Source organism: Vicugna pacos, chromosome 6, assembly GCF_048564905.1.
Source record: "Vicugna pacos chromosome 6, VicPac4, whole genome shotgun sequence".
Lineage (NCBI taxonomy): Eukaryota > Metazoa > Chordata > Mammalia > Artiodactyla > Camelidae > Vicugna > Vicugna pacos.
In genome coordinates this window covers 59,318,420-59,342,368 of record NC_132992.1, presented here as the reverse complement: position 1 = coordinate 59,342,368, position 23,949 = coordinate 59,318,420, and the positions used below count along the sequence as shown (strand labels likewise).

Below are 23,949 nucleotides of genomic sequence, written 5' to 3'. Positions count from 1 at the left end.
CACTACATGACTTCTGGTTGTGTCCAAAAGAGCAAATCCACTCTCGAAACTTTGGCAGTACTGCTGGTATTTAAAAGAACGAAGGCTGTGAAAGTGTGGTAGGCAGAATTCTAAGAATAAGACCCTCATCTTTGCAAATTCCCTCCCCTGTGAATATGATGGGACGTCACTTCTGTGACTATGTCACATTGCATGGCAAAAGGGATTTTGCAGATGTAATTAAGGTTGCTAATCATCTGACCTTAAAATAGAGATTACTTGGGTGGACTAGGTCTAATTACATGACGCCTTTAAAAGCAGAGAGTTTTCTCCAGCTGGTGGCAGAAGAGGAAGTCTGAGAGGTTCCCAGAACAAGAATAACTGAACACACCATCTCTCAGTGGAAGATGGAGGGGCCACATGATGAGGAAAGGGTGCAACCTCTAGAATATGAGAATGGCCCCCAGCTGGCAGCAAGCAATAAACTGGACTCTACAAAAGCCTGATGAGCTCAGGAGCAAATTCTTCCCCCACAGCCTCCAGATAAGAACCCAGCCAAGCCCACAAGGATTTCTGACCTACAAAACACTGAGCTCATAAATGGGTGTTGCTTTTACGCCACTAAGTTTGTGGTAATTTATTTTGCAGAAACAGAAACTAATACAGAAGGAGATGAAGGAGATCTTTGAAGGGGATGAAGAGCCTCAAGGGCATTCAAAGTCATAAGGGCATCCCTGGAACAAACATCCTCCTTACAAGGAGAGGAGACGCCTAGAGCTGGGAATAACGTTGGCGCAGATGTATAAATTCTGAGGTAAAACACGTTATTTTATAGCCATGTTCCATCTGCTGTTTTTGAATCTGCTCCTTGGAATCCACTCCTCCACTCCAATCCCCCCCAGGATATTGGTGAACCTCCCTGACAAAGCCTGCAACACACGATATGGCACCTTTGGTGCATTTGTCCCTTTGTGTTTCACGTGTGTCCTGCATTTCAGGAAGTGAGAGCTATGAGACTGCACTGTCTTGGATACCTGCTCCTGCCACACCATTAGTCAGTCTTGACTGGCTCACCCAGCCCCACTAACACGTTGTCCAACCACATTTTACCCCTGTCCAAGAAGTGGAAAGCAGGATGATCCAGAGAGGTCCTTACCAGACAGCTGGAAGGTATTCCCAGAAGAAGCTGAGATCCATGACCAAGCATCCAAATAGAAAAACAGCAAGAGCTACACTCAGTAGCCAAAAACCAGGAGCTAGCAAGACAGACAGTCACAGGTGATGCTGGGCTAAAAGTTAATGTGTAGACTGGCCCAACTTCATTTTGTTGGGAAGAATCATACTGGCTTGAGTCATTTTAAGAGATTAACTGCATACCTATTGGATCTGTCACTTTGATCCCATTTATCACACTGAAATCTCATCCATTTGAATTTCAGTCTTTTCTTTTCATTCTTACTGTATTGATTTCATTGCAGTACTGAAATAGGCTGGGATCAGGGACCTGGGGCCCTTTGCTGCAGCACTTATACCTGGAGAAACATCTCCTCAAGCAACAGAAAACAGAGAAACTATAAGGAACTAAAAATAACTGCATGCATGTGCAGTTGGGGCAAGTTATGGACAACAAGATACAAAAATACCAAAAACCCAACTGCCACTTCTGAGGCGTCAGCAGCAAAAGAAGGGTACCGTACATCTTCCCTGCACACAGCCCCACTAAGGGAGTGGGCAGACCACCTAAGCTACCCCTCCAACCCCATCACTGGACCCACCCTTACCCTCACTCCATTTAAGGGACCAGCTCATCCTCCTCAGGGAGCAAAAAAGGGAACCAGTTACTTGTGCTCTGCTGTGCTGCAGCACAAGTCCCAGTAAAGCCTTGCCTGAATTTCTCGTCTGGCCTCAATTTCTATTGACCAAGGAGTCCAAGAACCCTGGTCAGTAACAGTACTGTCATTTCTCCTTACTTCTTGAAACTTCTCCCTTTGCTTTCCTAATACCAGTCTCTCCTGCTTTTCCTACTGTATCTCTGGTTTCTTCTTCTCTTTCTCTTTTTGAGATCATCTGCCTCCACACATCCTTAAAATTGGTGCTCCCCCATGACCCATCCTTGACCAGCTTCTCGCTCTCTCCATTCATCCTAGGTTATTTCATTCACTCCTATGGCTTGGTTTTAACACTCGTGTGTGCTGGTGACTCCTAAATGTCTATCCCTAATCCATTCCCATGTCTTGAGCGCTAGAGATGTACAAACAACCATCTCCTGGACACTGCAATTTGGACATTCCATTGGTACCTCTACCTCCACATGACTGTTCCCCAAATCATGTTCTTCCTCCTTGATCACTTATCTGGTTTAGTAATAACATTATGCATTGAATGGTAACTATAAGTCTACCTATTGTGGATGTCAAATTCTTATTCTCATACCCTGAAACCCAAGTTACTTAGGTTAATAACAAATAGTTAACATTTAATGAGGAACAGTCAACCAATTATTCCTTAGCTTCAAGTAAAAGAAAGAAAGATAGTCAGAAAAGGAAAGATTAGTTTCAGAATATTATTAGTTGGGAGGGATGGAAGTGAAGAGTGTTTCCTTGATCAAGGATATATGCCAATAGGATCAGAGCTTTCACAGGGAAAATTGCTTTAGTTGAGACACAGTCTAGTATTGACAGGATAATAGCCTTCTAAAAATTATCGCAACCTAGTCACAGGAGTTCATGCTTCCCCCTAAACTATAAAAGCTTAGTCGTTTGATGATTCAAAGCCAGGATCCTGGCAGTTTTGTTAACTGAATGGCCAACTCTCCAGTACTCTCAGCTTCCTAGTAAGGTACCAGAATTCCCTGGAACAAATAGCCCATAGACAGGGCTTCCCCCTCTGCTTCAGGTCCACTGATACTTATTTCTAACCTTCACACAAGCCAGGCAGAGAATTTATACATACCTCTTGCTACTATTCCATTTAATTATAATATAATCCTACATATGCAAACATGAAAACAGCAATCATGTTTTATTCCAAGTTCTACTTGCATGTAGCAATCATGTGCTTTTACTAAATTATTTCCATCAAGCATGCATACTGCCATTATTTCCAGTATGCCAAAAGGCCCACCTGCAGCCTCCCACTCCCATCAGAAAAGCCAATTCAAGTTTATACACTAGCCCTACAGTTGCATAGTGTTTTTTCCCCATCAGTGCTCACACACACTCACACTTATACACACACACACTTCTACATCCCAAATCTGTGTGAATTCAGCTCCCCTGTTGTGTTTTCCTTTCCCACCAGCATCACAGAGCTTGAGGTGCTGCATGTGTACCCCACCACTCCTCTTCTTTCTTTTGTGAATGGGGTCATTCTCAGCTGGCCTTTCTCCTTAATCACTTCCTGTTCCTCTGACTCTCAACATGTCAATTTCATCATGTCAATTTCAACAGGGAGAGCCCTTACTAATTTCTTCTTTAGTAACACCTAAAACTAGTCTTATTAGCATCAACCAATAGTTAATCCTTCTTACTTTTTAAACAACAACAACAATACAGAATAAAAAAGAAAGAATGTTAATTTCTCTGTGTTCATTCTGAAGTTTATTTCTCCTCTAGGAATTGTGCACTTTGCCTTAGTCCCTCCCAACTCTCTTTCTACATCACATCATTGGAAACAAGCCTAGAAATTAGTTAAGTCATGTATATAAAAATGAAAGCTAGAGAAAGAAAACACCCAATAGTGAGGTGGTGAATTACTAAGCACTGGGGTCAGCAAATGTTTCAATTTTTACTTCTGCTCTTCAAAGTTGCATGTTTTTGGGTATACTCCAAGCTAGGCCTCAAGCCATTACCAGAACAGTCATCTCAGTAGGTTTTTCTTTTACTTTTTTCCAAAGATGTTATCAATCAAGCTTTCCCAAAGGCTCATGGGCTATTAGCAAAGCAAAAGGGAGCCTCAGTGTCTCAGATGCAGGATTACCATCTGCTACAGGAAGCAGGCAAGAGACCAGAAGAATTCAGCCTTGCTCTGTCTTTGTGCTCAAGAAAAGCCTGAGAGAGCTCTGAGGACTTGAAAACAACCAGCATGACTTCACCATTTAAAAAAGAAATCCTGGAGCATTCCAGAAACATGAAGACAAGCTCAGTACTGTACAGCCAGAGGGAGTTACTCCCCGGGACCAGTTTGTGGAATTGAGAGAAATAACTTTTGAGAAGTGGCTGTCTGAGTGAGAACAATCAGGGACTTTCCTTCCTTCCTCCCTCCGTCCCTCCCTTCTTTCCTTCCTTTCTTTTTCTTTTTCCTTCCTTTCCTTTCCTTTCCTTTCCTTCCTTCCTTCTTTCCTTCTTTCCTTTCTCTTCCTTCCTTTCCTTTCCTTTCTTTAAGCTGAGCTGCATGCTCACTAGACTTAAATGCAATGGTTGAATATAAATCAAAACAAAACAAAAAAATGTTTTCCAATTGTCTCCATGTGGCCATCTGCCAATCTGCCTAGCCTGGGTGGTGATTCTTGCCCTAAAGTTAACAGAGAGATGGGCTGCATGTTTATTGTGTTGTGTTGTTGTTTGTGTGTGTGTGTGTGTGTGTGTGTGTGTGTGTGTGTGTGTGTGTGTGTGTGTGTTGCATGTTAGCCATTTTACTTGTGAAAGGCTTTGAAGTGTAACAGGAGGGACAACAAATTGTGGTCAGAGTTTGGGATTATAAACTCACTTCTACTATTCAACAGACACAAAAAGGCACAGTCTCTCTTAGCCTCAGTTTCCTGTTATAGAGTGAAAAATAACGATTCTGCTTTAAGGCTGGTTTCTTACTGTTATTCAGTTCCTGGTTTAAATGTCACCTCTTCAGAGAGATAACCTATCTAAAGTACCTCCCTCCAACCACATAGCCACTTTCTGTCATATCACCCAGTACCGATTTCTCCCCCAAACTCCACTTTTTTTTGTTTGTTGCCTGTCTCCCCAAGTTGGAGTATAAGGACTCTGAAAGTAAGGACCTTTTGTCTTTGCTGATTCATTCAACAAGTACTGTTTAGTGCCTTCTTGGTGCCAGACACTGTTCACTGGGCTGGGGTGCATCAGTAAAGTAAGGAGATAAAGAGCCTATTTTCTGATAGAGAAGTCTAGCCTTGAACAAATAAGCAAAGAACTTAAAATGTGTCCAGTGGTATTAGGGGCTTTGAAGAAGAATAAAGCAGGGGAAAAGGTGTAAAATGGATCATTGGAGGGCACAATTTATACAGAGTCATCAGGGAAGGCCTTTCTGAGTAGATCGCATTTTAAGAGACCTGGAGAAAGTAAATGAGCAAGATCTGCAGATATCTGGAGTATTCCAGAAGATGGGAGGTCGCAGGGCAAAAACCCTGCTTGGTTCGAAGAACAGCAAGGGCTGTGTTTCTGGAGCAGGAAGTGAGGAGCACAGGGGGGAGAGATGGAAAGGGAACCCAGCTCATGGAAGAACATGGACTTTTGATTTTATTCTAAGTGAGATGGAAAAGGGGGCTGACTTTGGATGAAGGAGTGACTTTGGTCTTCTGAGGCTCACTGTGGCAGCCGTGTTGAGAACAGATTGAAGAAGGGCTTAATGAGAAGCAATGTGACCTGTGGAGATTACAGCAACGATCCAGATAAGAAATAAAGGTGCTTTAAATAGATGGTACCAATGGTGGTACTGAGAGGGGCTTCAGTTCCAAATATATATTTTAAGGTAGAGGCCACAGGATTTCCTCACAGATTAAATGTGGGTGGGCATGGAAGAGAAGAGAGAGGAATCAATAATGCCTCCCAGGCTTTGACCTGAACAACTGGAACAGAGACGGGGAGCTTCCAGGAGGAGAAGGTAAACATGAGAAGGAGGGAGGCAGGGATGAGGAGTTTGGTTTTAGACGTATTAGTTAATTTTGAGATACCTATTAGTGATCCACATGGAAATGCTGAAAAAGTTAGATATACCAACTCATAATTGCAAGGAATGATATAGAGGCTGGAGATATAAATTTGGGCAACAGCAGCAAACAAATAAAATGTAAAATCATCTCTTTCACCATTGTCTTTGGTACCCAACACAGTATGGATACTCAACAAAAATCTGTTGAATGAATGAATGAATGAATGGTATGAGGATCAAACAAGATAATGGATAGGAAAGTATTTTTCAAACTATAAATTCCTCTGCAAAGAAAAGGTTATATGCAATATTATAATATGATTATCTGATAAACAGGAAAACAACCATTGAATGAACAATAAAGATTTAGCAAAAATACAACTAGAAATTTTGTCTCTAACAGAAACAAACTCCAGATGGCTTCTTTCCTCCTCTCCCTTTTGATGTTTAAAGTTGATACTGTAATTAAAGGGCAGTAAAGAATTGTTAAAAAACTGAATGCTAGTGAAAATAGCAATGTTTTTTTCCTTCCTAATAATGGCTCTTCAAATAGTTAAAAAAGATTTTCACAATTTTTCAAACAATTTCAGAATGAATACTTTTTCAAAAGGTAATTCTAAAATAATATGGGTTTTATACAGACTTTCTCAAGCCAGATCACTTCATAACTCTAAATTCAATTGGCATTATTTTGCATTAAATAAAAAATAGCCTTGACTTTCTTAAGTCACAGCCTGATATTTTCATTTTTAAAAAGTTGTGTGATAAATCTTATTGGGCAAAATACTGCTTTGGAGCTTCAGCAACCATCCCAGCAAAATTCTCTGGACGTTTTTAAAAAACACATGATAGAAATTAAAAGTCACAAGTTATATTTCCTCTATTGCTTACAGAAATATAACAAGGCTAAGGGTTTTCTGTCTATGAAATATGTTTTAGGTATAAAGTCTATTTTTAATTAAATTCTTTAAAAGATAATTGTGTAAAGTAAAATAATAACAAGGTAACATGTAGAAGTTAAACATTCATTAAGAGTACAAAGATGTAAGAAAAGGTAAGTGGAATAGGAGTGAATATTGTAATGGCTAGAGCAACCACTAAAAAACTTAGAATACAGAAGTTCCAGTCAGAAATCTAATAGAGGAGATATAATGCAATACTGAATAATATTTTACTAATCCAAAATAAGGCAAGAAAGAAGAAATAAAGAATAGAGCAGACAAACAAAAAACAAATAGATTTATACCCAACTATATCAATAATTATATTAGTTGTAAATAGATGAAAACTCCATTTAAAGATAGAGCTTATCTAATTGGATTAAAAAAATTGCTGTTTACAAATAATGCACTTTAAATATAAAGACATAGTTAAACCACTTGGAAGAAAAAAGAGAGAAAATACAGATTGGGGATATTAGGATGATGAAAGAGACATCTCTACAAATCCTGCTGATATTAAAAGGACTGTGTTGGTTGTGTTCATCATATTACATGCCAACATATTATACCCCAGCTGGCTAAATGTTCATGCAGAATAATGACCAATAGTTAACCATAAACCATGGTTTGTGCTAAACAGTTTGTGTGCATCTTTTTATTGAGCTCTTCCACAACCCGGTGGTGTAGGTATATTTTTGTTCATATTTTGTAGATGAGGAAATCAAGGCTTACAGAGAATCAGTGACTTGCCTCAGGTCACATAGTTGGATAGTAGCAGAACCACCTATTTATTGGACTCACATCTTGGGAATATTTCTAGTCTCATAATTGTCTCATTAAAATGAATCTAAATGAATATATTCTATTTTAAAGGAAGAATAGGCTTTTTTTTTTCTTCTCTGAAACAATTTTATTGCCTGAAGGTCATGAAGGAAGAATGGAAAAGCTACTCACTGAATTGCTGCCACTGTTGCCATGGAAACTTGAGAAGAGATTACATACACATGGGTTTTACAACTCCATCTTTTAAAAGGTGCAGAACATAACCATAGGCTGCTGATTCCTCATGGAAAACTCCCTGAAAAATCCATTTAATCAAAAATCTCCTCAGCTTTTTTTCTAATACAAAAATCTCAATTCACACAGTAAGCTGAACTTTGCCAGATGAGATAGATAATGATTCTCTTTTCCTGAACTGTTGCCCATCCTCTGCCTGTTAAGAAGTGAACCAAGACCAAAAATAAATACATACATACATACATACATACATACATACATCTGAAAAGCAGAAACAAGAAGCTACAATGCATAGGATGCGTCGGTCTTAAGAGTCAGATGAAGGGGTGCTGAGATGGAGCCGTGGGCACTGATTTAAAGAAGTGGCAAATATCACTGAGATAAACAGGCAAACGTAAAGTCGTCTCCTGACAGTGGTGGCAGCATCCTTCACTAGAAGCAAAATAAAACTCTTTGGCAGCACAGATCCGCCCCTGAGTTTTTCTGTGATGCTGAGGTATAGGCTGTCAACTAAAAGTCAGCTGTCAGAGTAAAATGAAATTCTGAAATTGAATAAGACAGAAGTCTGTTTACAAAGAAAGAGTGATGCCCTTGCTTAACTAAATTTAGGCCCTTTAACATGCCTCTCAGCAAACTGATTTAAAAAGTCACAACAGAAAACTGAAGCAAGAACAGCAGGTACAGAAAAGTAAGACACGATTTGCCAATGTTTTTCATGACATTTGATTCAGATTCTGCCAGTAGAAATGATTAGGGTTGGGCTTGGTTGAAATGGCAGGAACCCCAAAGTAACAACATGGCTTGAACACCAGAAAATTTTATTTCTCTCTCATGTAAAAGTCTTCAGAGATAATCCAGGGCAGCTCCACAGTCATCAGAAACCCAGGCTCCCCTCCACATGCTCAGAATGTGACTCCCAACTCATGCTCCGGATGGCTGTGTGCGCTGCAGCCCACATGTTCACAACAGAGCCAGCAGAAAGGAGAAAGGAACGCAGAGGGGCATTCCCTTCCCCATTAAGGACACTGCTCTCGAGCTTCATACTCTTCTACTTACATCCCCCTGGCCAAATTCCACATGACCTGGTCTACCACTGTGTGCCACAGACAAGCAGGACATCACATGCTGTATGGAAACCACCACCAAGGAAGGGGACAGTTATTCTCTGCATGGTCCAAGGGACCAGGAGTCAGGTTTGATTGGTTTATTCATTTGTTCATATATTCCTTCAAGATGCAATTACTAGTCATGCGGTTACGTGTCAGGTTTTGTGTTAGATTCTGGAAATAAGAAAGACCATATGACACATAAGTACATAAATCATTTTGACACCATGTGTCAGGCATCTCAGAGGTAAAAAGCAGCTAACTTTGATGCATTACAAGAGCTTTTAAGGAAATTTTCACAGAGGAAAAGTCATGTAAAGTAAGTCTTAAAAATACAAGACTTTGCCAACTATACTGGTGGAAAAGAGTGGGGTGGGGGTAGGGCTAGGGAGGCAAGAGTTCTTATAAAGTGAAACTAGAGGAAGCATTCCACGCAGAAGGAGGAACAGATGCAAATGTGACAAAATATGGGAAAGTACGGCTTGCGAGGGAGCTCTATGTGGTTCCACAGGGCTTGGAACAGGGATGGGGATGGGGATTTGGGAACGGAGCCAGGGAGCAGTGATAGATGACACTGAAATGTAGACACGCTGGGAGAGCTCGCATATCATTCTGCACTTGTGGGAAGCCACGGGAGAGGTCTAGGAATGGGAGGATCACAATGAGCTTGTGTTTTGAACGATTACTCTGGAGGGTGTGTGGAAACACGGAAGATGACGGGCATAACTGAAAGCAGGAAGACTGTTCATTTATCAAGCATTTGCTGAGCATCAAGTCTGTGCCAGGCCCTATGGCAAGTGCTAAGGATACCAAATGGAGTGCAACAGAAGCAGGAACCCTCAAGGACCCACAGCAGAGGGAGAGACATGAAACAGTGTTTTAACAGTCTTCTGTGACATGTATGACTGGAAGAAGGCAGAAGATACCTAACCCTACTGCGATGGGGCAGAAAGCTGCAGAGAAAGTGAATGTTAAATTCGTAAAAACTGAACAGCAGTTTTACAGGTGGTCATGGGCTATAAAAAGCATTCTGGGCAGAGCACATGGTGTCTGTACATATAAAGAAGCAGGAAGAAAAACTACAAGAAGTTCAGTGTTGGGGTTCAGGGTACAAGTGTGAGGGTGGTGGAAAATCAGGCCCAGATTAGCACAGAGACAATTGGAGAGTAACAAGTTTAGGCCTGGTAAGAGGTTACTGTACAGTAAACGTCTACGTAGGAGGAGATGTGAGCCTTAATTAGAGTGGGTGGGAAGCAGGGGTGTCACTGAACTGCAGATGCCCCGTTTGCTCCCAAGACCACCCAGCACCCTTCCCCACTCTGCTCCGTCACCCAGGACTGAACTGCATGATTGACATCACCCGGTCCTCTTGCAGTTGGGTTTGGCCGATGAGAAACAACAGAAGGAGATGAATGGGAAGGAGGACTTCAGAGCATGTGGTCAGGTAGAAAAGCCCGATCTGTGTTGCTGCCCAAGGTGGTCCGATCTCCACAGAGCTCTTGTACTTTTCCTGTCCCTCCTAAGTCTCTAGCATTCTCTTCTTCTCCTGGTTCCCAGAACCACATCCTGCCCTTCCCTACTCGGGCATGGGAGTGGTAACGACAACCCACTACCTGCAGGGTAGCACACTATCCCTGTGGTTTCCCTAAACTACGCCCTTTGTAAATAGTCCCTTTATTAAATTCTCAAATTAAGCAATAAGTGTGCCAACTGTTTCCTGCCAGGATCCTGAGTAATATAATTACCATCCTCATTTAAACTCCATTTCTTCCCAACTCTTGAGAGTTTTCTGTGTAATTTGGAGCCTCCAATTTTCCAGGAGGAAGGATCAAACCCCAAAGATGGTTCATAGCTCTCACAGCTCTTCATTAGTAGATCACAATCTGGTGGCTTCAGGTGAATTCAGATGAACAAAACTAAAATTTTCTGCTACCAACAAGTTCACAAATTAGTGAGGGGGATAAACTGGCATATAATTAACAATAAAACCCACCTAACTTATCTTTGGCATACTTCCTGGAATGGCATAGTTTAGGCAAATAGTCTAGGTCAAATTAAAATCATCATTTCCATGGGGAGGCATTAGTCAAAGGGTGCAAACTTCCAGTTGTGAGATTAACAAGTCTGGGGGGCCTAATGTAGAGCATGGTGATTATAGCGAATAATATTGTATTGTATACTGGAACACTGCTTAAAGAGTAGGTCTTAAACATTCTCACCACAAAAAAGAAATGGTAATTGTGTTATGGGATAGAGGTGTTAGCTAATGCTATGGTGGTAATCATTTTGCAATATATAAGTGTACCAAATCAACACTTGTATGCCTTAAAATTTGCACAATGTTATATCTCAACAAAACTGGGGGGAAAAAGACTACCAAAAAAAAAAAAAACTCACCTGAAACTAACATTATAAATCAACTACACTTCAGTAAAAAACAAAATTAAAAACAAACTAATTTAAAGTAAGAAATGAAAATTGAGGGAAGCACTAGAGCTTGCCCGGACCACACAACGGGTCCACGCGGGAGGCAGGGCTGGAGTTCAGTCCTAGAGGTATTGCCTCCTGCTACCTATTTTTTCACAACTATTCAATAGCAAATTCATGTTTGTTGCACCCCATTTCTCTCCTATGCTAGAATTTCGTACCTCAGAAACTGCTCAATAAACATCTCTTAAGTAATTTTTTAAAAATCATCATTTCCAATTCCCAGTTCCAGGGAGAGGGAATCTGATTGTTTATCTGAATCGAGTGTTCAGTTATAATCCAATCAGGGTGGCTCCTACAAAGATGGGGGCCTGCAACTCAGCACTCTGGGGGAGAGGAAGTTTCCAGAAAAAGTGTACTGGTATAGGATGAGCAGACATCCCTAAAAGCACCTATCACAGCACATAGCAGACCTTGGTTTGTCTTTCTTCAAATGAATAATTTCATAAGGCAGATTGTGATGTGCCAAGAAAGCCTGACTTAAAGTCTATCTTGCCATAAGGTATTTTAGTGCTTTTTTTTTTTTAAAGAGAAAGGATAATAGCATATTTACAACTCAATTATGTTTCTATTATTCTAGTTCTAGTCAAATTAGGCATGCCTTAGCTCCACAGTGATTTTTCAGGGGGAGGGGTGTTGTCACACCTGCCACACAGCTGGGGCCAAGATTGCCTGCATGCTCCCAGCATGCTCTGGGGTTAGTTTCCATGCCAACCAGTCTAGGAGTGTTTCCACCCTATCTACCCGCTCCAGGACAGACATTAATAGAATAGACATATATGAGGAACAGTAAGAGGCAGGTTGAATAAGTGTATGCAATTATTTTTATAGCACTGAGGTCCTAAATTATTCCTTATGCTAGTCCCCTTCATAACACAAGAGAACAGGAAAAAGATTATGATGTCTTTCATGCTAAGTGCTCACAGTTCTTCAAATATGCTATCCCATTATCCTCTGAGCATCCCTAAGAGATAAGAAAGGTTTTATTTTGCAGTTTGGGAAACTAAGGCGTAGAATGGTGAAATGTCTGTCTGCCACATACAGGATGAGGCAATCTTAGCACTAGGATAAAATTCAAGAATTCTACCTGTAAAATCTGCATTTTCACTAGACTTCTCTGCTCCCCTGCCTCCATCAGCTTTAAGCTCCAGAGCAAATTGATTCAATACAATTTTGATTAAATATCATCCTCATTGTATTTGTGTTAACTGTAAAAAAAATAGCCAAAATGGTGCAAGTGGCTACTGGGGAGGAAAATTGGATAAACTATTAAAGAAAATGAGAGGTAAATACAAAGACTGCATAGCAGGAAAGCAAATATATATGTTTAACTTAAGTTAAAATATTTCACCTAAATTTTCTTTCAAGGAAAAGAAACAACCACTTGGCTTTGGAACCACTGGCATGAGGCAAATATGTGACTCAGAGAAACAATCATATGACATAAATATGGCCAAGATTATCAACAGACACCTCAGAGAGTGAGAGGGAAACTCTGGAAGATGTGTTAAAAAAAAGCTAAAATGTTGTCAGCTTTCCTGGAGATTCTGTTTGGCCTCAACAGCCTCAGGGAGAGGAGACCAAGAGAACAACCTGGGGAGGAATTAAAAGCACGTCTTTGTGAGATGGAGGCTGAGTACATGTGAAACTCTATCAAAGGGCTGACTCCATTGTCTTAATGATCCAGAAATTCACCTCATGTCATTACTCCACGCAAAAAGCTACAACCAAAAAAAAAAAAAATGGCATTCTAGCCAGTGAATGTGGAAATACGAGAATATAATTTTATGCCCCTGATGTTTGTCCAAAAGCAATAATCAGTCACTCCAAAATCACTCCAAATGTTAACAGCCAGTGGCATGCTAGTGTCAGGTGCTTTCTGCACCCAGAGCTTTGGGTGCCCAGAATACTCATTCTGGACTCATATGTGCATATACATGTAGGCACATGTTTGTATTTGTTTCTTCCCTCTTGTATTCCCTTATACAACATAAGATGTACCAATGTTATATCATAGTATTTAAGTACTGTTAATTTTACAGCAAGAAAAGAGTAAACATCACTGGAGGACTTTACCTCCTCTTCTGGGCGAGGGATTAGAGCATTTTCAGTTGTTTGCAGGAGAGCGCCATCATGTTAGATGGCATTATGACCTTGTGATTCTCCTTATATGGAGATTAAGTATGGTTTACAGAGATGTGTATGGCTGCCCAGCTGACAAGGGGTGGACTTGTGATGGTTAATTTTATGTGTTAAGTTACCTAGGCTGCCAGATGCCCAGATATCTGGTTAAATATTTCTGGTTGTGTCTGTGAGGGTGTTTCTGGAGAGATGAGCATCTGAATTGGTGAGCTGAGTAAAGCAGATGGCTCTCCCCAATGTGGGTGGATGTCACCCAGTCCATTGAGGGCCTATGTGAGGGTGTGTTGGTCTCCCCTGACTCTCAGATTCACTCACTCACATCACTGCACCCTATGTCAAGAATAGTCTTCGAGAGTAGAATATTGGTTTAGACCTCTGGAAACCTCTTCAGCACAATCTTCTGAACACCATTCCTGAGATTTCCATCTCGTATTGCCTCAGAGAAATAAACCCAGTCAGGCTCCCCACCCCATCCCACCCCTAGAGAGGAGCACAGCTCTGGAGTGAAAGCAAAGAGGTTCAAATCTGGACCCAGTGTGAGCATTTTGCTGACCAATAAGACATAAAAAGCAAACACGGGCAACACTGCTTCTTCTCTGACCATCAGTGTTCTTATCTCTAAATTGTGAATATTAATACCGACCTCATGGGGGAATTGTGTGCATTAATGAGACCATCCACATAAAGTGTTAGTCTAGTGCCTAGAATATAGCCAGTACTCAATAACTGTAAGCTATTTATTAAAACAACTCCCAAGGAATCTCTCCGAGGAACTTTGCCTTTGCTCATCAGACAGGCCTCTCTGTCATACACAAAGACGGTAAACACTGAGGTGGGCAAGAAAAAACTAAAACTGGAAAATGGTGAGGCTGTGAAAGTGGCCAGTCAGGAGAGGCCAATTAAATAGTTGCCCAAAGCACGTATTAAGGGTCCCTCTGGACAGAGTGCAGTACAGTGTGCATAAAACCATTGAACAGGCACAGTTTAAGCTTCTTAGGGTGAATCTAAGAAGGGACGCATTAAGCATAGTCATAAAAAATAGACAGAACCTGGAAAATATACTTAATTAAATGAAATATTTGCACTGAAAACTAGTCTTTTCCCAAGCTCATTAGGGTGGCAAGTCAATGATCCCTTAACAAATTTAGAGTGTTGCTTTTATAGGGTGGAAGATTAGGAGACTGAAAAACTCAATACGTAGCAGTCAGTCTGTGTCACGTCCATACCTCAAGCAAAGCTAATGCATTTTAGGTGATGAAAAAGTAGCTTCTGTAGAAGAATTCAACAGACACAAATGACACACCTAAGGTATTCCAAGTGTATTCACAAAAAAGGTTTACTCTTTGCTGCTTTCAGTATATTGCTTAGAGCAAGAATAATCTCCTCCTTACGTCCCTGGTTCACATCGCTTTTCCTTTTTAACATACTGCCCTTCATTTGCCACACAAAGATATTTTTAATGTTCCCTAAACACAGACACTCTCCACGCCCTATAATGATAAACTAGCTGTTACAAAGCGCTTAGAAGCCAGACAGTGTTCCTACATATCTAACCCAAGCTATTTTCTGTGGCTTCACATATTTTCAATAGCAGTTCAACCACATGCTTAACTCTAACATAGGATTCCTTTCACAAGCTCTGGAAAAAAATAATCAAAGAGACTATTGCTTCTGTGGAAGTTCTTGTACATGACTCCAGGGGAATTATTCTCTCCCTCATTCCAACATGCTTCATGAGGTTGCCCCAACCTGGCTGCCCTAAACCCCCAAAACGTACAACCCTGTGTGCACAGTCATGGAAGCTGGAAGAGTCCCAAGAGTCCCGAAAAGACAAGAAAGAATGCTTTGAAGTCCCAAGACCGTTAGTTATTCTGCAGAACATCTAAACGAGTGAAGCAGTTCCCTTCATGGTCCGCATTATCCCAGTCCTGTTCAAGCTATCATTTCGCAAAACTGACAGTCATCATTCTTGAGACCCTCTGAATATCCTCTGCCCTTCCACCTGGCAAAGCAAGCTTCTGACCAAGGGGACAGTGTGACAAAATGCAGGACACGGCCTGCATTTACTTCTGGCTCAGCTCACTGCTGCCTTACCACGCGATTAAGTTTGGATTTAAGGCAGAATGAACTAGGTTTGAATTCCGGCTCCACCTCTTGTTAACTCTCATATTTGGGCAAATTATTTAACATTTCTGAGCCTCAATTCTTCATCTATCAATTAAGAATAATAATATACCTACCTCTTTGAGTTTTGGGGAAAATAAGATAATTTATCTAAAGAATTCAGTAAGTACAGTAAGCAGTCACACACACTAGCTGTTGTCATAGACTGCTACTTTGGAGATCCTGGGATCCCCTCCTGAGCATTCCTTCATTCATTAAGTGATTACTGATATATCTCAGGCATTAGGGGAACCATCCACAAAGCCCCATCAGCCTTGTGTGAGAGCCCTGAGGTGCAAACTATGTGCAAATATCCAGATTTGAGAAAAATTAAGTGCAGTTAAAGAAACTCACCTCCTTCTATTCCCAGATTATTTTTTCTTGACCCCTAAGAATTGTTCCACCAGACTGTTGGGCTCTGTCACATGAAAACCCAGCAAGAAAGTCAACCAATAATTATATAAGAAGATAAATTACCAATAAACACATTAAAAAGTTTAACCTTACTATTGATCAAGAGAATTAAAACTAACCCAATGGTACTATTACACCTATCCAAAATGTAAACAGTTTTAAATAATAACATTCAATGTCATCAGATAATATTCAATGTCAAGCAGTAAGAGATATGCTGATGAAAATGTACATTTCTGGAGAATATTTTATTAATATGTATTAAGATTTCCCATCTCCCAAAAAAGGTTTTATCTTTGACCCAGTAATTCAACTGCTGCAAATTTACCCTAAAGAAATATTCAAAAAGGCAGATAAAATGTATATATACAGTATTATTTTTACAGAAAAAAAAGTAAAAATAGCATGAATGCCCCCAAATAAGGAATTGCTTAAATCATGATAACTCAATATAATAAAATATCATGCACCCATTAAAAATCAGTTTTCAAAGAATAGTCAATGACATGAGAAAGCCCTTGTAATATAATGTTATTTTTTAAAATTGGGTACAAAACTTCAAAATATGCAAAAAAAATATTAAAAGGAAATGTGGTAAACATGTTAGCAGTAAGTATCTGTAATGAAGGAAGGAAGGAAAGTATTTCCTTTTGTATAATTTTCATAGTCCATATTTTCTAAGCATGTGTTCCTTACATAATCAGATTTTTGTGTCTGTGTGTGCCCCAGTTTCTCAAGGACTAGATTTCTGTGAAGTTATTACCACGTGAAGGTAGCCTTCCAAAGAAACAAATCCTCAGCCCCAAAGGGTAACCTTACTCGAAAGCTACAGCACTAATGCTACTCTGGCAGGTGGAAGAGATACTTGGAGCAGTTGTTCTCATCCTTCTTCAGCCCGCCCTACTCAAATCACAGGGGGTGGGAGGGGAGCCTCACAGGTGGCCTGGGGCTCAAACACAGATGGGAAAGTGACAAAGGAGCAGAGACCAAGCAGGCACAGCCAAGCCATCTTCATCAGAGACCAGGCTCTGGTCAACAGGCTATCACTGAGTCAGTGACGATAATAGTGATTTATTTCTGTACAATCAGCAGGCTACAGCTATGCAATTAATACACATTGCTGTGAAGGTGGAGGAGCACACCATTTGAGAATATTTTCAAACCAGCCTTTCTCAGGAACAGTCTGAACTCAAAAGAGAAGCATGGCAGAATACGCATGGTTCTTTGAAGTCATCCTTTGATTCACCACCAAGCCATGGCCCAGGATGTGAAGGACAAAAAGAGACACACGTTGTGCTGAACTTCATGGTTTCTGAAGGCATGGTCTATCAACTTTGTGAACTTGTAGTACTGTTGATTGCTATTATTTAACATTCTCAGAGTATTCTATTACTCTGGGGTATCTTGCCAATAATAATTAATTTTTCACATCACTCTGAAGAGGAAGGTCAGTATTATTAGCATCATTATCCTCTGAAATATACAAAAATATTGTGAAACCTGATACTGTAGCAGTGTCAAAATTAAACTTATTTTCTGGCTCCTTGATTAATAGACATTTCAAAGAATGTAGAATTTTCCTATTAGAAGGGAAAAGAGCATTATTTATTTGTAGAATAAATAAATTGGTTGTGATTTGTTCTCATCTCAAATAAAAATATTGTGTACTCTTTTAATGAAGTGATACAATCACATTGTCTGAGTTGCAGTTAGTTCCTTCCTTCTCTTGCTTTCCTAGGAGGGCTTGGCCTCTGGATTTTAGTTTCTTCAGATTACTTGTGTCCATGGCCCTTGCTGTATTAATCATCTATTGCTGCATAACAAATTACCCCCCAAATTTAGCAGCTTAAGAAAACATTTATTATTGCACACAGTTTCTAGGGGTCAGGAATTTGACAGTGGTTTAGCTGGGTGGTTCTGGCTTAAGATCCACTATGAGATTATAGCCAAGCTATCAGCAGAGGCTGTGTTCATCAGTAATTTGAGAGCTTGACCAGGGCTGTGGCTGTTGGTAGGCCTCAGTTCCTTGCTGGCTGTTGGCAAAAGGTCTCATCCCGGCCCTGTGGGCCTCTTCACTGGGCTTCTCACAACGCGGCCTCTGGTGTCCCCTAGAGTGAATGACCCAAGACACAACAAACTTGCAAGACAGCAACCAAATTAGAAGTCACATAGTTTTTAATAACCCATTCTTGAAAGTAACACACCATTGCTTCTATCGTATCCTTTTGGATCCAGAGAATAACCCCAGTAAAAAGTTGAAGGGGACCACACAAGGGAATGAACATTAACTCTGCGGCAGAGATTGCTGGGGGCCATTTTGGATGCCACCTATCACAACTTTTAAAGAAAGTATGATTTGTTTGTTTATCCAACAATTTCTTCTTGTCTCAGGGGCGGTGAGGTCTTTCACATTCTTCTATAGGCTAACCAGCAGCAAGATGATATCCTAGGAAATGTGTTTAAAGTATAATCTTCTAAAATAACTCTATCATAACTTAATTCTTAAATTGAAATAAACTTGTGATCATTTTTACTAGTTTTACTGGCCATAAGACAGTGGATCTGTCATGCTGACATCATTAGAAATTTTGGTATATTTATCCTGAATTGGATTTCCAAGAGAAAATAGTAACATTATTCTAATAGTAAAAGCTATTTGAAAGACTAGAATGGTGATGAAATACAGCAAGTAAGACTCGGACCCTGAGTCACACCAGCCTGTGTGCAAATCCTAGTTCTGCCCTCCATAGCTGTTTGACACTGGGCAGACAGTGTCAGTTTCCTCATCTATAAAATGGGCACACAAATAGTAGCAACTTCTGAGCTCTGTTGCATGAAAGTCAAGTGAGACCACCATCAATAACAAAGTTTTTGTGCTTCTGCATGACACCCACATGAGGCAAAAGGGTCTCTGGGGAGTTTTTCCCAACCTCACTCACTCCTCTCTCTTCTTTTGCTGTAAGGAAATCATTTAGTTCTTTGTGCTTTTTATAGAAGGAAGATGTGTCTTAAGAGATTCTGTATTTTTAATTTTTAAAGGCTCTGAGCAGCCAGGGAAAGGAGGGAATAAGTGTTTTGTTTGATTTTTAAAATTAATTTTGGGAATCTGTTGGACAGAGTCAGACAGTTTAAGCCAGATAGTTGTGAATTTTGCAGGTTTTTCCCCCACCGTTCCTCAACACTGGGCCCCATCCCCAGAAGTGAGCTGTTATGTGACCTGAATTGAGGAGGCAGCTTTCCTGTGTTGAGCTAGGATATGGAGGTCCCGGGAGAGGGGAGGTGGCTGGAGTGTAATCAGAGGCATCTATTTGTCACCAACTGCACCGACCCTCTCTGCTTAAGTCTTGAACAAGGTCATTATTCTCAGCCTGAGACGCACAGTGCACAGCAGGCTCGGCTGACTGTGCGGGTTCTGTTAGTATTCCTCACGCTCCTTCAGCTAAGCTTGCTATTTCATCTAGAATGTTTCTGATTGCATATTTTTATATTCCTGGTCTCCTCAGAGAAATAAATGCCACTGTTAGTGATCTGACAGGCAGCTGAGCACTCAGTGATGCATTTGTCATCAAACGAAGGGGGAAGGTTATTAAAACACTTGGCTGTCAACTGTGAACTCAGTCAGAACCATTTAGTTATAAAAGTACTTTTTACATGAGAGGGCCAAAAATAAATATATAAATCAAGGAAGAATGTAAAGAGAAAACAAAAACATTTTAATAAGTTAGAATTTTCTAAAAAAGACCATCTTTTCATCTATAATTATGTTCAAATAAAAGTAAATGAATGCAGGCTTTTTTTTCAGGCTAAATCATTTTTTGGCTGTCAAGACTGATTTCTACTCAAGGCACACCTAGCATCACATACTTTGCAAACCTCAGAAATTACGTGTTTTAAAGTATGTACATTTAAAAAGATAATTAATATTTATATTTAATTACGCTTTTCTCAGTATTTCTCAGATGTGATGGGCTAGAAGACATCTGAATTGCTACCTCACCAGGGAAATAAATGAGGACCATTGTTTCATGGGCCGTGGAAGGCCGTACAATTTGTGCTCCTATCAGCGGAGCTACTAAAAAATGGAAATTTATGATTTTTGCCCCCCAGAAAAACCTCCTTAAGCTCCTTGAAGAAATGGAAACCTCATGAACAGTAATCAAAGCATATGAAGCCTCCTGAGTGGTTAACAGAGCCCACTTCATCAGACAATTCCACTGGGGACAGAGTGGCCCAAGGACATGCTTCTCACGTAATGTATTATGAATTGAAACTCAGCTGCAGAAAGTGACTGAGCTAGAAAGCCTGAACAGTAGAATGTATCCGCGAGACTCTTTCCTGAGAACATACTGGCCTTTCATCATTGTCAAATCCCCAGGAACCATAAGCAAACAAGAGGCAGATTGATGTGCCCTGTTCAGGGCAAATCCACGGACAGAACCCTGGAGACAGATGTGGCGGGAAGGCCCACTACTGGAGGCCTGAGCAGCTGTACGTCACAGCTCCTCAACACGAGTCAGTGTGATTTACAGCCACGGTCTGTGCGTGGGTCAGCTTGTCCTAAGCACGCCTACCCCGTTTCCACTAAGAGAGTTGCTCACATAGGCGCCTAGATGTTATTAGCCTGAGGAAGGACCCTATAGAAAACATACTAAAAGTGCTTTGATTTTCAGCTCATCCTAGAGGACTACCTGTTTGTTTCCTAAGGCTGCTGTAACAATATCACAAATCAGGTGGCTTAAAGCAATTTTTTTAAATTGTCACACAATTCTGGAGGCTAGAAGTCTGAGATCAAGGTGTGGGCAGGGCTGTGCTCCCTCTGAGATCTCTAAGAGAGGATCTTTTCTTGCCTCTTTTAGTTTCTGGTGTTTCCTGGTGGTCCTTGGCCTTCCTTGACTTGGACATGACTCACTCCAATATCTGCCTCCATGGTCACACGGCTTTCTTCTCCCTGTGTGTCTTTAGCTTCACATGGTGTTTGCTTTTCTTCTAAGGACACCAGTCATATTGGCTTAGGACTCATCCTAATGACCTCATCTTAGCTTGATTACATCTGCTAAGACCCAATTCCAAACAGAGTCACACAGCACTTAGGAATTCAACATATCTTTTAGGAGACACTGTTCAATCTGCAGTAGATAATTTGGTTGAAGATTGCTGAACCAATGCACCTAGATGAAAAGGATGAAAACCACCAGAGAATTTATTGCCAAAGACAAAGGAGGAGATTGTTAGAAGAGTGTGGCCAACAGTAGGAGAATGATCAAATTAAGACATTAAGTAAAATAAAGACTAGGTACATTTGGATTTAACAGCAGGAAGGGCTGTCTACAAAGTAGTGAGGGCTAGGACCATATTGCAGTGGGTAACAGAGTGAGCAGCAACTATAGACATGAAAACCACAAGTGCAGGCAAGTCTCTTAAGACATTTAGTTGTGCAGAGATCAGAGACAAGAAAGCTATCGGAGAGAGCACCGTGATGCTAAGTGGGGCCTTTGCTATCAAGAAGTTGGAAGCTCCCAACTTTTGCCACTTCTCCGTACTGAATGGCCACCGGTTCATACACCTGCCATGGATGAGAACACGGTACACTAGCACCTCCAAGCTGCTGGCAAAGACTGTATTCGAGAGCACAATGTTCCTTGCTTATAATAGGATGGACAAGGTGTGTGAAGAGGTGGTTTGAATTGGGAGGGGCTTGCTACCATGTTGAAGTGAGGAGGGCACTTTCCTCTATAAATTGTCTTGAAAACTTACTCCTGGGAGCAAGGTTTGGCTAAGTCCATGATGCTTGCTTGTTACCCTTATTTCAAGGGCCCAATAAACTCTGGCAATTTGCAAGTCACCTGTCTCTACCTTTCCTTTACCACCTGTATCAGTCAGGGCTCCCCAGAGAAACAGAACCAACAGGCTATTTATGTACATAGAAGAGATTTATTTTAAGAAATTGGTCCCTAGGATTGTGAGGGCTGGATTCATGTTTGATTAAATACTGGGAACTATACATGAAACTAACCATCACATCCTCCTCCTAAGGACCTCTGAGAGGCCGCAGATTCTGAAAAGGCCTAACAGTTGTCTGGTCACAGCAATCAGATAAGTGTCTGTTTTACAGGTGGAGGCTTGAATTTAGGAATTTATAGAGTACTGTTTTCATAGCAAAATCTATACAGTCAATGGAGTTAATAGCCACAAATAAAACTATTTAAGACAGTTGTGCTCAGAATTATCACACAAATAAGCAAAATAAGAAAGGAAAATGGAGAAATTACAACAAATAACATAGAAATACAGAATATCATACGAGAATATTATGAAAAACTATATGGAAGCAAACTGGATGACCTAGAGGAGATGGACAAGTTTCTGGAAACATACAGTCCACCAAAACTGAATCAAGAAGAAACTGACCACTTGAACAAACCAATCACTGGAAATGAAATTGAATTAGCAATAAAAAAACCTCCCTACAAATAAAAGTCCAGGACCGGACAGCTTCACCGGGGAATTCTACCAAACATACAAAGAAGAACTCATACCAGTCCTTCTCAAACTCTTCCAGAAGACTGAAAAGGAGGGAATACTCCCAAACTCATTCTATGAAGCCACCATCACCCCGATACCAAAACCAGGCAAAAACACTACCAAAAAAGAGAATTACAGGCCAATATCACTGATGAACATAGATGCAAAAATCGTTACCAAAATACTAGCAAATAGAATCCAACAGCACATAAAAAAGATTATACATCCATGATCAAGTGGGGTTCATCCCAGGGACACAAGGCTGGTTCAACTACACAAATCAATCAGTGTAATACATCACATCAACAAGAGAAAGGTCAATGTATTCTTTTGCATTCTTTCTAAAAGCAAAACCTGAACGATGATGTGCTTTGCTGACTCATGGTATAAAGACACCAGAACCAGCCTGTGGAATTTAGCTCATTATCTTATAGCAACAACACCTATCACTATCTGGAGGTGTCATTAACCTCCTTCTCTTTGGAGGGGAATTTACTACAAGGCAGATATGCCTTTCTTACCATTCAATGGAGCATTTAATTATCAAAGGATCAAAAGCATCTTGTTATAATGTTGCTGTGCAGTGTGGACTCCAAGGTAATTATGAAGGACAATTTAAGTGTAATTTCCTGAAGAAATCGCTGTCAACAACACATTAGAGCACAGAAGATGGCAGCTTCAGAATCATAACATGTCTATTTCCATATTCCTATCAAAGAAAACTCTGTTAAGGTAACTTACAATAGGAGAAGCATGCAAACAGCAACAGTGTTTTTCATACACATGTACTGAGCATTTGAAAGTGTCACCAAAGGTGCTCACTCAAGAAGGCCAAACACTATTATTAGCCTTAACATTCCAGTTCAGATCATGTATTAAAAGACAGTAGTAGACAGTAAATCTCACACGCACACGTGCACACACACACACACACGTGAGCTTCTCCAAACTCCCACAATTAAATGAGGTTTAAGATCCTCCATTCCCTAATCATATTCCTTCTACTCAGAGATGATTTTATTACAGCTTCTCTAGAGAAGATTTTTTTGAAATTGAAATGACATAATATGCCAGCCGAAAGATAGGAAACTCACAGTTGAATATATAAAGGTGTCATTTATAACTCATCCTTCTAAGAGAAAATCAGCTTGCCTTTGTGTGAAACCTTGATGGGTTTGCACAGTGGCTAAAACAACACAGACAGCTATTTAACATGAGTAATGGGAAAGAAATCCTGGAGCCACCTTTCCTGTTTATATTTCCCATCTCCAACTTACATATATGATTAAAAGATG

General features: G+C 40.4%; 1 long non-coding RNA gene across 3 annotated transcripts in view; it reads right to left on the bottom strand.

Annotated features, from left to right (window-relative positions):
• The window catches only part of LOC140696944 (uncharacterized), a 252,242-nt gene that overhangs the window by 68,558 nt on the left and 159,735 nt on the right, over positions 1-23,949 (bottom strand). The window lies entirely within an intron of this gene.